The sequence below is a fragment of the Apium graveolens genome, unplaced genomic scaffold, assembly GCF_009905375.1.
Source record: "Apium graveolens cultivar Ventura unplaced genomic scaffold, ASM990537v1 ctg8045, whole genome shotgun sequence".
Taxonomy (NCBI): domain Eukaryota; kingdom Viridiplantae; phylum Streptophyta; class Magnoliopsida; order Apiales; family Apiaceae; genus Apium; species Apium graveolens.
In genome coordinates, this window is record NW_027420842.1 from 65,675 (window position 1) to 82,752 (window position 17,078).

Sequence of the window (17,078 nt, forward strand, 5' to 3'; positions counted from 1 at the left end):
CATATTAGGAAAATTAGATGTTAATTTTTAAAAATATTTTTCAACGATCCAACCATATAGATCTCAATAGATATTTATATTATTGATATAATAAAAATTTCACATCAAAATAATTTTTTTGGGTTGTCATTTTAACAGTCAAACATGAGTTTGACAAGTACATCTAACAAGTGTTTAATCCTGAATTGGTGTTTCGATTATTTTAAAAATATTTTTCAACGATCCAACTGTATGGATGTAAATATATATATATATATATATATATATATTAGTGATATAACCAAAATTTCATATTAAAATAATTTTATTTGGTTTGCCATTTTAACAGTCAAACATGAGTTTGACTAGTACAGCTAACCAGTGTTTAGTTCTGAATTGATGTTTTGATTATTTTAAAAATAATTTTCAACAATCCAATCGTACGGATCTCAATAGATATATATATATATATATATATATATATATATATATATTAGTGATATAACCAAAATTTAATATCAAATTAATTATATTTGGTTTGCAATTTTAACAGTCAATCATGAGTTTGACTAGTACAACTAACCAGTGTTTAGTTCTGAATTGGTTTTTCGATTATTTTAAAACTATTTTTCAACAATTCAACCGTATGGATCTCAATAGATATATATATATATATATATATATATTAGTGATATAACCAAAATTTCATGTCAAACTAATTATATTTGGTTTGCCATTTTTAACAGTCAAGCATGAGTTTGACTAGTACTGTTAACGAGTATTTAGTCATGAATTTATGTTTCGATTATTTTTAAAATATTTTTCAACGATCCAACCGTATGAATATCAATAGATATATATATATATATATATATATATATATTAGTTATATAACCAAAATTTCATATCAAACTAATTATATTTGGTTTGCCATTTTAATAGTCAAGCATGAGTTTGACTAGTACATTTAACCAGTGTTTAGTCCTGAATTTGTGTTTCGATTATTTTAAAAATATTTGTCAACAATCCAACCGTATGGATTTCAATAGATATATATTAGTGATATAACCAAAATTTCATATCAAAATAATTTTATTTGGTTTGACATTTTAACAGTCAAGCTTCAGTTTGACTAGTACAACTAACTAGTGTTGAATCTTGAATTAGTATTTCGATTATTTTAAAAATATTTTTCAACGATCCAACCGTATGGATGTCAATATACATATTTATTAGTGATATAACCAAAATTTCATATCAAACTATTTTTATTTGCTTTGCCATTTTAACGGACAAGCATCAATTTGACTAGTACATTTAACTAGTGTTTAATCCTGAATTGGTGTTGAGATTATTTTAAAAATATTTTTCAACGATACAACCGTATGGATGTCAATAGATATATATTAGTGATATAACCAAAATTTCATATCAAAATAATTTTATTTGGTTTGATATTTTAACAGTCAAATATGAGTTTGAGTAGTACAACTAACTAGTGTTGAATCTTGAATTAGTATTTCGATTATTTTAAAAATATTTTTCAACGATCCAACCATATGGATGTCAATATAAATATTTATTAGTGATATAACTAAAATTTCATATCAAAATAGTTTTATTTGGTTTGACATTTTAGCAGTCAAGCTTCAGTTTGACCAGTACAGCTAACTAGTGTTGAATCTTGAATTAGTGTTTCGATTATTTTAAAAATATTTTTCAACGATCCAACCGTATGGATGTCAATAGATATATATATTAGTGATATAACCAAAATTTCATATCAAAATAATTTTATTTGGTTTGACATTTTAACAGTCAAGCTTTAGTTTGACTAGTACAACTAACTAGTGTTGAATCTTGAATTAGTGTTTCAATTATTTTAAAAATATTTTTCAACGATTCAACCGTATGGATGTCAATATATATATATATATATATATATATATATATATATATATATTTATTGATATAACCAAAATTTCATATCAAAATAATTTTATTTGGTTTGACATTTTAACAGTCAAGCTTCAGTTTGACTAGTACAACTAACTAGTGTTGAATCCTGAATTAGTGTTTCGATTATTTTAAAAATATTTTTCAATGATCCAACTGTATGGATGTCAATATGTATATATTTTAGTGATATAACCAAAATTTCATATCAAAATAATATTATTTAGTTTTACATTTTAACAGTCAAGCATCAGCTCGACTAGTACAGCTAACTAGTCAATATTATATATTGACATTAATATGGTATATATATGGTTTAATTTTTCATTGATACAACTGTATGGATGACAATATATATCTATATATATTAGTGATATAATCAATGTTTCATAGTAAATTATTTTATCAAAATATATAAATTTTTCTGAAATTTTTGAAATGTCACCCAAACAAATAAATGTTGACATTAATATGGTTGGATCATGAAATAATATTTTTAAAAATTGAAATTATCAAAAATCATGTGCTAATTTGAGAAAAGTCAAATTTACCGCCAAAATTTTGAGAAAAGTCAAATTTTCCGCCAAAATTTTGGGGAAAAGGTTAAATTTCACTCTTTGATAACTTACGACGAATTTTAATTTCCGTCGTAAATTGGATATTTAACTTACGATGAAATTTTCACATCGTCGCAACTTCAAATAATTTTTATTATCCCGCCAAAATTTTTGGAAAAAAGTTAAATTTCCATCTTTGATAACTTACGACGAATTTTAGTTTCCGTCATAAATTTGACGATCCGATTTTTTCCGTCGAAAATATTTCGTTGTAAATTTAGATAAAATATTTTTTTATTCAATTTAAAATTTGAATAAAAATAATTAACTTACGACGAAATGTTTAAATCGTCGCAACTTCAAATAATTTTTATTTTTGTTTAATCGTGTCGTGCATAATTTTATTAATAAAATATTAAACTTACGACGGTTTTGGATTTCGTCGTAAATATTTACGACGTTTTACTTTTTTCCGTCGTAAGTTGGGCGTGCATTTTTTGTTGTAGTGATTTAAAAGTACCAAATTTTATAATTTGAAGTACTACACTCTATTTATAAGATTGTACGATATGTTCTGCACTCTATTTTTTTAAATAAAATTTTCATGTATGATTGTAATCTTGTTACATTTTTTTTAGGTTTAAATGTACTACAGTTTATAATTTAAACTACTACACTCTATTTAAAAACTTGAGCACTCAATTTTTTTAATATATTTTCACATAATATTTTATATACATGTTACATTATATTTAGGTTTATTAGTATTAATCTGTCTCTCACTTTGCATTCATCTCTAACCGCACAATCTTACAAAATTTTACGGGAGTTATAGAGATCTCCAGGGTCTCCAAATAATATTGGTCTCCACTAAACCCAACTCAATTTAATTAATATATTATTGTGAAATATAATATATTGTGCTTAAGTAGTTGGTGATATTGGAAAATTAATATATCTACTGTTATTTAAACTTATTATAAATAAAAGCGAATGACATGCATTTTGTTACTGTTAGTAACATTATGTTCTCAGCATGTTCAACATATATATTCAATACATATTAAAATTAACTATAAGTTTAACTAAGAAAAATTAATGATCCATTGAAGTCATTTTGATCGCTGAGGTATTATTTTTAAATTCTGAATCACATATCTACTTTAGGTGCGCATATTTAGTTTAACAAAAAACTTTGGTCGAAATGCTCTAAAATCGTTGTGACTGGGAGATGTACCGACTTTAGACCATCTTCGATGATCAAAAATATTTTTATTTTTATATTATCCCAGTGTTATAGAAATTAGAAATGGAAAGATTGGTTGAGTTACTGAATTATGAATAATTGAAAATCGGGACTTAATCAGATTTCAAAAATTGAATCGGTTAGGTATCTTGCAGAGGGATTAATCGGGGATTAATTAATTGAATCCGAAATTTTTAGAACAGTGCTTATAGTATAAATTGCAGTATATTTACTTTATTTATTTCCAATATCACAATTATCCTTAAGAATTTATTATAAAAAATGTTTTAGGAGTATATATTGGATTTCAGTGTATAGGACTTCGTCTCATCATCAGCATGCATGCCAAATTATTGTTACCAACTCAAAATCTCAAAGAGTATATATGTCAATAGATTCATTTCCTTCCTGCCTACTCCACCATAATAATAATGGATTAAAAAGAGGTCATCAAAAGCTACGACAAACCGATCCATGATCAGTAATAGCCGACAAACCGATTCATGATTGATCTACATTACTCGCTAGTTGCATTATCCTTTATCTATGTAATAGCCAACATGTCAAGCCTCCCTAAGCCTCCCTTCTGAGCAAATAAATTACCTACCTCCGAACTTGAGCCTAACTCCGAACCTAACTCCTCCTCATATATAAAAAAATTTGTCATTCACAAGAATTGAACCCAAGACCTCTTGAATTGAAAAACACCACATAAACCATTTGAGCTACACAAGTATTCACTTTGTTATTAAAAAACATTAACCACATACATTAAGATTGTTGTATTTATATTCTCTTTAATATCTTATTTAATCGAGATTAAGTTATTATTTCAGGAAAGTCTCATATATTGTTTAAATGTAGATTACTACCTATAAATTAATAATTCACGTAAATAAATTTTAAAATGAAAAAGAATCTGAATAATCGGGCTCGAACCATGATTCAGATATAACTCATTTCGAATAAAAATGAACGAATTCAAATCTAACTTAATAGTTTAAACGAGTACCAATACAATATTATAGAAACTTTAAGTCATGAATGTGACGAATTAATTAACCACAAAAATTAGAATTTCGCTACACAAGCATTCACTTTGTTATTAAAAAACATTAACCACATACATTAAGACTGTTGTATTTATATTCTCTTTAATATCTTATTTATTCGATATCAAGTTATTATTTCAGGTAAGTCTCATATATTGTTTAAATGTAGATTACTACCTATAAATTAATAATTCACGTAAATGAATTTTAAAATGAAAAAGAATCTGAATAATCGGGCTCGAACCATGATTCAAATATAACTCATTTCGAATAAAAATGAACGAATTCAAATCTAACTTAATAGTTTAAACGAGTACCAATACAATATTATAGAAACTTTAAGTCATGAATGTGACGAATTAATTAAGCACAAAAATTAAAATTTCACTACACAAGCATTCATTTTGTTATTAAAAAACATTAACCACATACATTAAGACTGTTGTATTTATATTCTCTTTAATATCTTATTTATTCGAGATCAAGTTATTATTTCAGGTAAGTCTCATATATTGTTTAAATGTAGATTACTACCTATAAATTAATAATTCATGTAAATGAATTTTAAAATGAAAAAGAATCTTAATAATCGGGTTCGAACCATGATTCAGATATAACTCATTTTGAATAAAAATGAACGAATTCAAATCTAACTTAATAGTTTAAACGAGTACCGATACAATATTATAGAAACTTTAAGTCATGAATGTGACAAATTAATTAAGCACAAAAATTAAAATTTCATTAAGCAACTTTGAAAGGAAAAATTGATGGACTTTCAACATGGACTATATCATATTAATTTTTTTTATTATTATAAAAGGTGATTTATAAAGAGATTACAATTTTTTGGAGAACACTAAATAAGATAACTGAAAGAATATTCTTATTTAGATTATTTTTTATTTTAAATTTATGAATTCAGAATTCGACGTGTAACTAAATCTTTTAAAAAAATATATAGATATAAGAATAGTGACAAAGACATCAAATTTGGTGTCATAAAATATATCTAAATGATGTAATATTGATGATATATGAATTTGAAATATTATAACATGTGATTTAAAGGTGAATTTAGGGGAATTCTACATTCTTAATCAAAAGTCAACCAAATAATAATAAAAAGCGTTTACAAGAACTACTAAAAGAATTGAGTTATAAATTTTATTTGGTTAAAATAAAATAAAATAAAGAAATAAGTTACTTATATTAAAGTCTTAAAACTATCATTTATAATATGCCGTCAATCAATATATAACATACCAATTAAAAAATGAATCAAACTACAATTAAATTGATTAATCATTTACAAATTAAACTAAAAATAAAGAATTAATCCTGAACCGGATAATCTCAGGCGATATGGTTAAAACTAATATCTGATTAAAGGGAACTAGAACAAGAATAGTTTTTTCATAATTTAGAATATCGAATATCTGATTTGATCTTTAACAATTGAACATGATATGCTACATTACTCACCCCTAAGAAATACGAGTACCAAAAATTATTTAAAAATGTGAGTTTGCTCAAAGCTAAAATAGTAACTACATAACTAATTGAGCTAAATATTTCATGTTTTTATGAACTTTATAGGCCCTAACTCATATCTACTCTCTTTTTGCTATTTGAAATTGTAGAAAATCATTTATTTGAGATTTGGTTTATAACAATTACATGAAAATCATTAAAAGTCTTAATCATCAAGCTCAGAAAACTAATGATAAAAAATTAAAATTTTATAACGAGTCAATTTTATAACATACTGTATCAAAGTAATAATCTTCTAATATTTTAAATTAACAATAAAAATGTAAGACATTGAAGTACTATATAGTTGATATGAAAATTAAAAGGGTAAACCACATTAAAGATATCAAAAAATATTTGGGTACAATTATAAGGTTAGTAGTTCAATTATACTTTTATAATAAAATTAGGTATGAGTTTTTTTACATACAACATATGTTCCAAATTCTATTAATACAAAGTGTGTGCAACATATGCTAAAAAAGACTATATTTATGATATGCCCCATCATGTATTACTTAACTATGACGCCAAATCTATGCTAAAAAAAGAAATAAATATAAAATAACACATGTCATACATTTTCATCTAATCACGATTTAGGATATCGTAATTCACATGTCAAGAACATGTTTTCATCAAAATTATGTTATATTATATGAAATAATTTAATAATTTTCAACAATAAATTACAGATACTTTTAATGTGGTATAATATATTTAAAATCTAAAAGTTTCAGTATCTATTTCGAATGTAATTTTGAACATATAGATAATATGATAATGACCTTATATCCTAACGAATTTGAAAATTAGAAAAACCTGTTCAAATGTATTTTTGATCCATAATTTTTTTTTAAAACATAGTACTTATTATTATTATTATTATTAATGCTATTAGGTTGCAAATGTTACATTTTCATATTTACATATTTTGTCAAAAAATAAAATATTATATTTACGCTCGAAATAATATAATGACACATAAATATTATTTAAAAATACTGCATAAACGAACGGCCTGTGCTTCGCACGGGCTTTTATGCTAGTTACATATAATAGGAGAACAAAGATCTAATTTTATGAAATTAAAAAGTCTTATTAAAAAGATTAAATTACTCTTATTTTTAATATTTAAATAAAAGATGTGGTTTGTGGAAATCAAACCCAAATTATTTTATTCAACTATATAACCTCTTATCACTACACCACATTGTCACATATGTTTTTTATCATACACATAATATATAAGTGTGCTAAATGAATATTTTATTTAACTTTAAAGATACTTACTTGAATTCCGCAAAAAAAGATATTTAGTTGAATATTTGTACAGTTAATTTTAAAGAATTGAATTCCAGATATAAAATTAGGCATAATACATAAATGAATTATTATCTTATTTATTAATCATTTTTTAGTTTGAAAATATATCCAATATATTTTTAACATATTTTTTATTATAAAAATAATTAAAATGTACATATATAATTTTTAAAAAATATTGAATATAGAATCGCTTATATATAAATAATCTATATTGGTATTACATATTTAGATAAGTTCGAATTATAATGAGCCAATACATTTTAGAACTTAGCACATTCTTCAAAAAATACTCGAAATTTGACTAAATGACCGCCGAAAAATATCGTCACATTCTACGTTTGATAAATTTAAATTACAAGCTCGGCAAGAATATCTTACCGATTATATGAAATATTTTAATATCTTATGTTAATATAAATTAATGTGTTTGAGTTTTTTATAGGATCAAGTCGATTAATTATTTATATTAAAATTACTAACTTCACTGATAACGCATTATTATTTTTGGGATTTGTCCCAATTTTAAGAATATTTGAAATTTGAAATGAGATCTCACTAGAATTGTTAAAACTACGATTATATATTAAATCAATTTATTTTTCATTTTTCACTTTAAAAAAAACTAACTTTTTAAAAAGAATTCTTTTAGATCAACAATATTCATTGATCAAGATAATATTGTACAAATATTTTGAATTATTCAAATAAAAGTTATATCTATACTATATTGTAGCATTTGATTCAATGCATTTTATATTATTTAAGAAAAAAATATATATTGTTCAATATTTTAAAGGAATTAACCAGTTCAACTCATATTTAGAAAACTTTATCGAACTGAAATTTTTTAATTTTAGAAGAATAGTATAAAATATTGTCAAATTATTATATGAAGAAATTTTAGAGTCGTAATGAAAGAAACTTAAAAACGGTTTAAATAACGATATAAATATAATTTTTCTTTCGAATTCTTGAAAAAAATCATGAATATCAATAATAAGTCTTAAAACTATATAATTCATTTTTATGTTACAACCATGATTGATACCCGGTTGCGTAAAAAATAGATATGAATTTTTTGTCAGTGATAATGTGAATACCATATATAAATTATAGCAATTTATTTATTACATAATTTTAATTTTTGAATAATTATAAATGCATGTTATTTAAGTAATCAATTATCTCACTAGATGTTAATAATGGTTATACATGTACATAAATCAGATATTTAACATATAAATAATTGAAACCATCATAATTTACTAAGAGATGTAACATACAATAGTTTACATGCTAACACACACACATACATATAACTTAATCTTATTTTGTTAACAATAGTGTAAATAAAAAACTAACATTTTTCCATACATACAATCGTTGAATTTCAAAAACTAATATTTTTCATTAAAATCAACTTTAATATTAACAATAATGTAAATTTTACATTATTGTATATTATGATTGCAAGTCATTCTTGAAGGGTTTTTAGCACATAAACGCAATAAAAACGTAAATTTAATCTTAAAAAACCGAAACCCTCCGCAGCATCCATGCGAAAAAATAATATTTAATTCGTAGTTTAGTATGTTTACCTTAAGAAGTTTTACGTTAATGGAAAGATGGAGGTCTTTAATAGCGATCCAAGAACGATGAACGGAGATCCTTAGCAGCTGCTCCTCAAGTGTGAAGCACTCCACCGGTATCTACCAAGAGATCAATGTAATGAAGGAGGAGGAGATGGAGGGAATCAGGGTTTTGTAAATCTTTTTGGTTGAGGCCAAAATAGTGTTTATAATAGAATATTTATAGGCAAAATTTTCAGCTGAAAATTTTCCCATAAAATATTATTATTATTAACCCTTTATTATTCTCACTAATAATTAAAATACCTTTTAATCATTAATCCTTTTTTCTAAACTCTTTAGAAAAAATTCTCTCGCTTGATTTAATTTCCAAAAATTAAATTCTTAATTAATAATATTAAAAACCTTTTCTTAATTAATTTATAATCAATTAAATCTCATTTAATCTATTATTAAATTTGCCAATTAATTATTTATTTCATAAATAAATAATTATCAGCCATTATTAATTAATTCCTCCACCATTAAATCATTCTCTTTTATGGTGTGACCCTGTAGATTCAATATTAAGCCGGTAGTAGAAATAAATAATAATAAACCTATTTTATCATTATTTATATAAATTCTCTAATTCATTAAATATGATTAATTAATTAATCATATTTATTCTACATCGTGAGGGATACTTCTCAGCATATCGCGACTATCCGGATAATACGAATTCACTGCTTAGAATACCAAGAACCTATTCAGTGAGTAGTTACCGTACAATTAATTCATTCTACCCTGCAATGTCACGATTAAATACAAGGCATGGAACTTGTGTCAAGCCTATCTTATTTAATCACTTGCTTTCCCATTCACTATGCTTAGTTCTATTTAATGTAAATTAGAAACTCCTTTCTAATTTCATTCACTCTGGCCAGAGATTCCCGAACTAACATAAGTAGATCAGCATTGAACATTCTCTTCCTACACTGGAAGGGGTAGATCCTTTATTGATCATACACTATCTTTGTGTACAAATTCTTATACCCAGTAGAGCCCTTATAATTGTCCCTTGAGACTAAGAGCTAAACCAAAGTATAGTTCACTGTACACAAGATGACTATGATGACCTCAAGTCTAAGGATACTTGTACAACTATCACTATGTGAACAATTGCTGACACGTGAGTGAACTCCATCAGTTCTTCAGCAGTGTGAGTCATGTTCAGTGAACTTATTCTATAATAAGCACCTACATACTAGCTATAGTGTCACCACACAAATGTCTATGAGAACAGACATCCTTCATAATGAAGCAAGCATAGTATGTACCGATCTTTGCGGATTATTAATTACCAGTTAGTAATCCTACGACCAGGAACTATTTAAGTTTAGAGTTATCATCTTTTAGGTCTCATTATTATGATCTCATCACAATCCATAAAAAGTTTTACTCTAAACTGTGGTATATCTTATTTAAACATTTAAATAGATAGAGCCTGCAATAAAAATACAACAAGTCTTTTATTAATATCAATGAAATCAAAATAGATTACATAAAAGTTATTCCTAAATCCTTATACATGATTGGACTTAGGACATATCTCTTTCAATCTCCCACTTGTACTAAAGCCAATCACTCTGGTATTTAATACCCATCTTGTCTTTATGACGATCAAAGTGACTATGAGAAAGTGGCTTTGTGAGTGGGTCTGCTACGTTGTTATGTGTGTCAACTCTCTCGACGTTGACATCTCCTCTATTTTCAACTCAGATTCACCACCAAAAACAAGAAAAATTTACTGAGTCCTTCGCAAGTACTTAAGGATGTTTTTCACTGCTTTCCAGTTGTCTTCACCTGGATTGGACTGATATCTGCCTGTCACACTAATTGAATAAGCAACATCAGGCCTTGTACACAATATCGAGTACATGATAGATCCTATTGCTGAAGCATAAGGAATCTTACTCATACGCTCTCTTTCCTCAGGTGTCTTAGGAGACATTTTTTTCGGAAAGGGACACTCCATGGCTCATCGGTATGAGACCTCTTTTGGAGTTTTCCATGCTAAACTTTTTAAGCACTTTCTGGATGTATGTACCCTGGGTAAGACCTATCATTCTTCTAGATCTATCTCTATAGATCTTCATACCGAGAATGTAGGATGCTTCTCCCAAGTCCCTCATGGTGAAGTTCTTTGATAGACATACTTTGACTAATTGTAGCATCGGTATATCATTTCCTATAAGAAGTATGTCATCCACATATAATACAAGAAATGTTACCGCGCTCCAACTAACCTTCTTGTAGATACATGGTTCATCTATGTTTTTGATTAAACCAAACTCTTTGATTGTCTCATCAAAACGGATGTTCCATCTACGAGAAGCTTGCCTTAAACCATATATAGTTCGCAGCAGCTGACACACTAGGTGTTCATTTCCCTTGGAAAGAAAACCCTCTGGCTGTGTCATATACACTTCCTCCTCAAGTTCCCTATTGAGGAAGGCCGTTTTCACATCCATTTGCCAGATCTCATAGTCGTAGTAAGCAGCAATCGCAAGCAAAATCCGAATTGATTTTAACAGGGCTACAGGTGAAAAAGTTTCATCAAAGTCAATCCCTTGCCTTTGTTTGAATCCTTTTGCCACGAGCCTGGCCTTATAGGTCTCCACCTGAACATCTGCTCCAATCTTTCTTTTGTATACCCACTTGCACCCAATAGGCTTAACACCTTCAGGCGCCTCAACCAGAGTCCATACTTGGTTGGTATACATAGATTCCATTTCGGATTTCATGGCACTATGCCATTTCTCTGAGTCAACACTACTCATAGCCTCATTAAAGGTCACAGGGTCGTCATCATCAATGATTGACAACTCATTGCCATTCTCAATGACAAGGCCATAATACCTCTCAGGTTGGCGAGACACTCTCCCTGTCCTACGAATGGGCTGTTCCACCGAAGGTTGTTCAGTCTGAACAGGTGTTTCCACTTGATCCGTAGTAGTGTGTGCTTCTTGAACTTCATCAAGTTCAATTTTGCTCCCACTGTTTCCTTCAAGGATAAACTCCTTTTCCAAGAAGGTAGCATGTCTGGAGACAAACACCCGATGATCGGTGTAAAAATAATACCCCAAAGTCTCTTTAGGATATCCCACAAAATTACATTTTATGGATCGAGATTCCAGCTTATCTGGGTCAACTTTCTTGACATAAGCTGGATATCACCAAATCTTAACGTGTTTAAGACTCGGTTTCCTTTCTTTCCATATCTCATATGGTGTTTGAGTAACAGATTTGGAAGGCACCTTATTTAGTAAATATGCTGAAGTTTCCAATGCATAACCCCATAGGAATACTGGAAGATTCGCATAGCTCATCATGGACCGAATCATGTCTAACAAAGTTCGATTTCTCCTTTCAGATAACCCATTTAACTGTGGAGTATATGGAGGAGTCCACTGGGAGACTATACCATTTTATTTGAGATAATCTAGAAACTCTCCATTCAAGTATTCACCACCTCGATCTGATCGAAGAGTTATAATAATGTGTTTGGTTTGTTTCTCCACTTCATGTTTATATTCTTTGAACTTTTCAAAGGCTCTAGACTTGTGTTTCATCAAATACACATATCCGAATCTAGATCTATCATCTATGAAAGTAATGAAGTACGAAAATCCACCCATGGCTTGCGTAGACATTGGTCCACATACATTTGTGTGTACCAATCCTAGCAAATCTGCAGCCCTCTCTCCATGTCCACTAAATGGAGATTTGGTCATTTTACCCAATAGACAAGACTCGCATGTAGGATATGATTCAAAATCAAAGGGGTCAAGTAACCCTTCCTTATGCAATGTCCGCAGTCTATTTTCACTAATATGACCTATCCTACAGTGCCATAAATAGGTCAGATTTTCATCATCTCGTTTTCTTTTATTAGTTTGTTCAATCTGAAGTAAATCATGCTCTACGTCACATACATACAGACCATTATTTAAAATGTCACGTCCAAAAAGAACATTATCTCTAAGGATAGAACATTTATTATTCTTAATAATAAATGAAAAACCATCCACATCCAACATAGGAATAGAAACAATATTCCTCATAATAGAAGGAACGTAATAACGATAATTCAAAATAATAGTCTTACCCGTAGGCATATGTAAACTAAATGATCCTACAGATATGGCCGCAACCCTTGCTCCATTGCCCATACGTAGAATCGCCTCATCTTTTTCAAGAGTCCTACTTCCCTTTAGTCCTTGCAACGAATTGTAAATATGAGAACCACAGGCGGTATCTAATACCCAAGTAGAAATTTGACCTAGTGACATATTAACTTCGATCATGAACATGCCTGAATCAGAAGCGGTAGTCTCACTACCCTTCTTCTTCAATTCTGCAAGGTAAACCTTGCAGTTCCTCTTCCAGTGCCCCAACTTGTTACAGTGAAAACAAACAGCTAAATTATGACCAGTCAACTTGTGAGCATCTAGTATGCTCCGGAGTGATAGTGCAGAAGATATGACGAATATAGTAAATCTGTAAATGATAAACACATAACAACACTTAGAAAATATTCAATTTCATTTCAAAAACACTATATGAATCGGGTCTTTATTCATAAGTGTCTCCCACTAGTTTATCTAATTTTTTCAACCCCCTAAGTGAAAATTAAGCATTCATAATGCTAGTGGGAATAGGGATCCTACATTTCATCACACAACCTCGGCTGTGGCACGAAACGTCATGTGATGTTCAATAGGCAGACAACTCTTGTCAATTACATCTTATGTAATTCCCTAATATAAGTTTAGCCTCTTGAATAATTGAGTCACGGCTGTGGCACGCCAAACTCAATATTCTAAGTCAAGTCTAACCCAACATTTCGTACAATTGAATCAGTCTCCAACGGCCCACGGTTGTAGCACGTACCGACCTTTAGATTCTAATTCAATGTACACATCTCTATATAATAGACAAGTATTTCTTATTTCGAAATCAAAGCCCTCGGCTGTAGCACGAAACGACAATGATTTAAAAATAAGAACCACTTTCTACCATGTTGGAAGGCTATGACTGACACAAGCCCGTTGTGTCATTGGCCAATTACTACTTAATATTATTTAATTTTAGAGGGATTATATTACGTTACAATCATAATCATATTATAAAGAGATTCTTCCTTTTAAATTAAATATTTCAAATCAATAATCGATAATCAGATGATTCCCAGATCGGGTGGAGCATTGTCAAGAGGCGTCACTTAATAACCCTTTCTTACAGATAAAAATCTGTTGTTGACAGAGTCATCCTTTCTCTCAATATTGAAAATTCATATTCAATTACGTGTTTCATAAACATAAGAATCTCATGATCGTATTCATAATATTTATTGTTAAGGCAAGAAACTATTCATATTCTAGATTTTCTAGAGCACGCCTTATTGATTTAAGTTCACCTAAATCTATCATCGCATGGTAAACATAGGCATATATCTCATATATAAAATTAAATAAACAAGTAAATGTAAAGTGCAATAAAGTAAATGTGTTTGGTTATGGCCCCATCCTATGTGATCTTTATCAAGCTCATGATAAAGATCAAGGTCAATCTAATATGGTGATGGAAATAAATACAACTACTTATTACATAAGTCTTCTTCTTTGTTTAGACTTCTTGTATGCCTCGTCTTCTTCTTTGTATCACCTCTATTGGATAGCCTTCTTGAGTCTTCAATTACATTACATGATTGAAAGTAAAACTAATCTAATGAACTTACAAGAATAACTCAAGTTACATTCGAGATTTATGATTACAAAGATTGACGACATGCAAGTCGTATTTAAAACCAAAATCAAAACCATTACACTAAGGTCGAAAGGCCATAACCATCCACCATGCTCATACAACACATAAAAGCATGTTAAAACACATAATCTGATCTTAACATATCATATTATCCATGATCTAATCATAAAAAGAAAATATGACAAAAATCAGAAAAATCAGAATTAAATCAGAAAAACAAGAATCACTGTTTACGGGCAATAAACGACGTCAAACGCCTTACAGACGAGTCGTTGATTAAGCTACCAGTTTTGTTCCGACGCTCGTTTACCTATGGAATAGGGTATTCGTTTGCGTAAATCGGATACCAGACCCAGATTTCAGCAAATCTGCAGCAGCCAATTCAGAATCCGTATATAATATGATTCTCATAATTAGAACAAACATAAATCATGTATATATCAGTATACATACAGATTACATAATCATCTTATGATTATACAACTCACATGAATATCATATATTCAAAACCATACATATATAAGCATATTATGTCAACATCAAATCATGGCGAATCGCGTACATGCTCATATATCGAAAATAATTGAACACATAAACGAATTAAAAACTTTTCGCAAGTAGCTCTGATGCCATTGAAGGGTTTTTAGCACATAAACACAGTGAAAATGTAAATTTAATCTTAAAAAACCGAAACCCTCCGCAGGATCCATGCGAAAAAATAATATTTAATTCGTAGTTCAGTATGTTTACCTTAAGAAGCTTTACGTTAATGGAAAGATGGAGGTCTTTAATAGCGATCCAAGAACGATGAACGGAGATCCTTAGCAGCTGCTCCTCAAGTGTGAAGCACTCCACCGGTATCCACCAAGAGATCAATGTAATGAAGGAGGAGGAGATGGAGAGAATTAGAGTTTTGTAAATCTTTTTGGTTGAGGCAGAAATAAGGTTTATAATAGTATACTTATAGGCAAAATTTTCAGCTGAAAATTTTCCCATAAAATATTATTATTATTGACCCTTTATTATTCTCACTAATAATTAAAACACCTTTTAATCATTAATCCTTTTTCTAAACTCTTTAGAAATAATTCGCTCACTTGATTTAATTTCCAAAAATTAAATTCTTAATTAATAATATTAAGAACCTTTTCTTAATTAATTTATAATCAATTAAATCTCATTTAATCAATTATTAAATTTGCCAATTAATTATTTATTTCATAAATAAATAATTATCAGCCATTATTAATTAATTCCTCTACCATTAAATCATTCTCTTTTATGGTGTGACCCTGTAGGTTCAATATTAAGCCGGTAGTAGAAATAAATAATAATAAAACTATTTTATCATTATTTATATAAATTCTCTAATTCATTAAATATGATTAATTAATTAATCATATTTATTCTACATCGTGAGGGATACTTCTCAGCATATCGCGACTATCCGGATAATACGAATTCACTGCTTAGAATACCAAGAACCTATTCAGTAATTAGTTACCGTACAATTAATTCCTTCTATCCTGCAATGTCACGATTAAATATAAGGCATGGAACTTGTGTCAAGCCTATCTTATTTAATCACTTGCTTTCCCATTCACTATGCTTAGTTCTATTTAATGTAAATTAGAAACTCCTTTCTAATTTCATTCACTCTGGCCAGAGATTCCTGAACTAACATAAGTGGATCAGCATTGAACATTCTCTTCCTACACTGGAAGGGGTAGATCCTTTATTGATCATACACTATCTTCGTGTACAAATTCCTATACCCAGTAGAGCCCTTATAATTGTCCCTTGAGACTAAGAACTAAACCAAAGCATAGTTCAATGTATACAAGATTACTATGATTACCTCAAGTCTAAGGATACTTGTACAACTATCACTATGTGAACAACTGCTGACACGTGAGTGAACTCCATCAGTTGTTCATCTGTGTGAGTCATGTTCAGTGAACTTATTCTATAATAAGCACCTACATACTAGCTATAGTGTCACCACACAAATGTCTATGAGAACAGA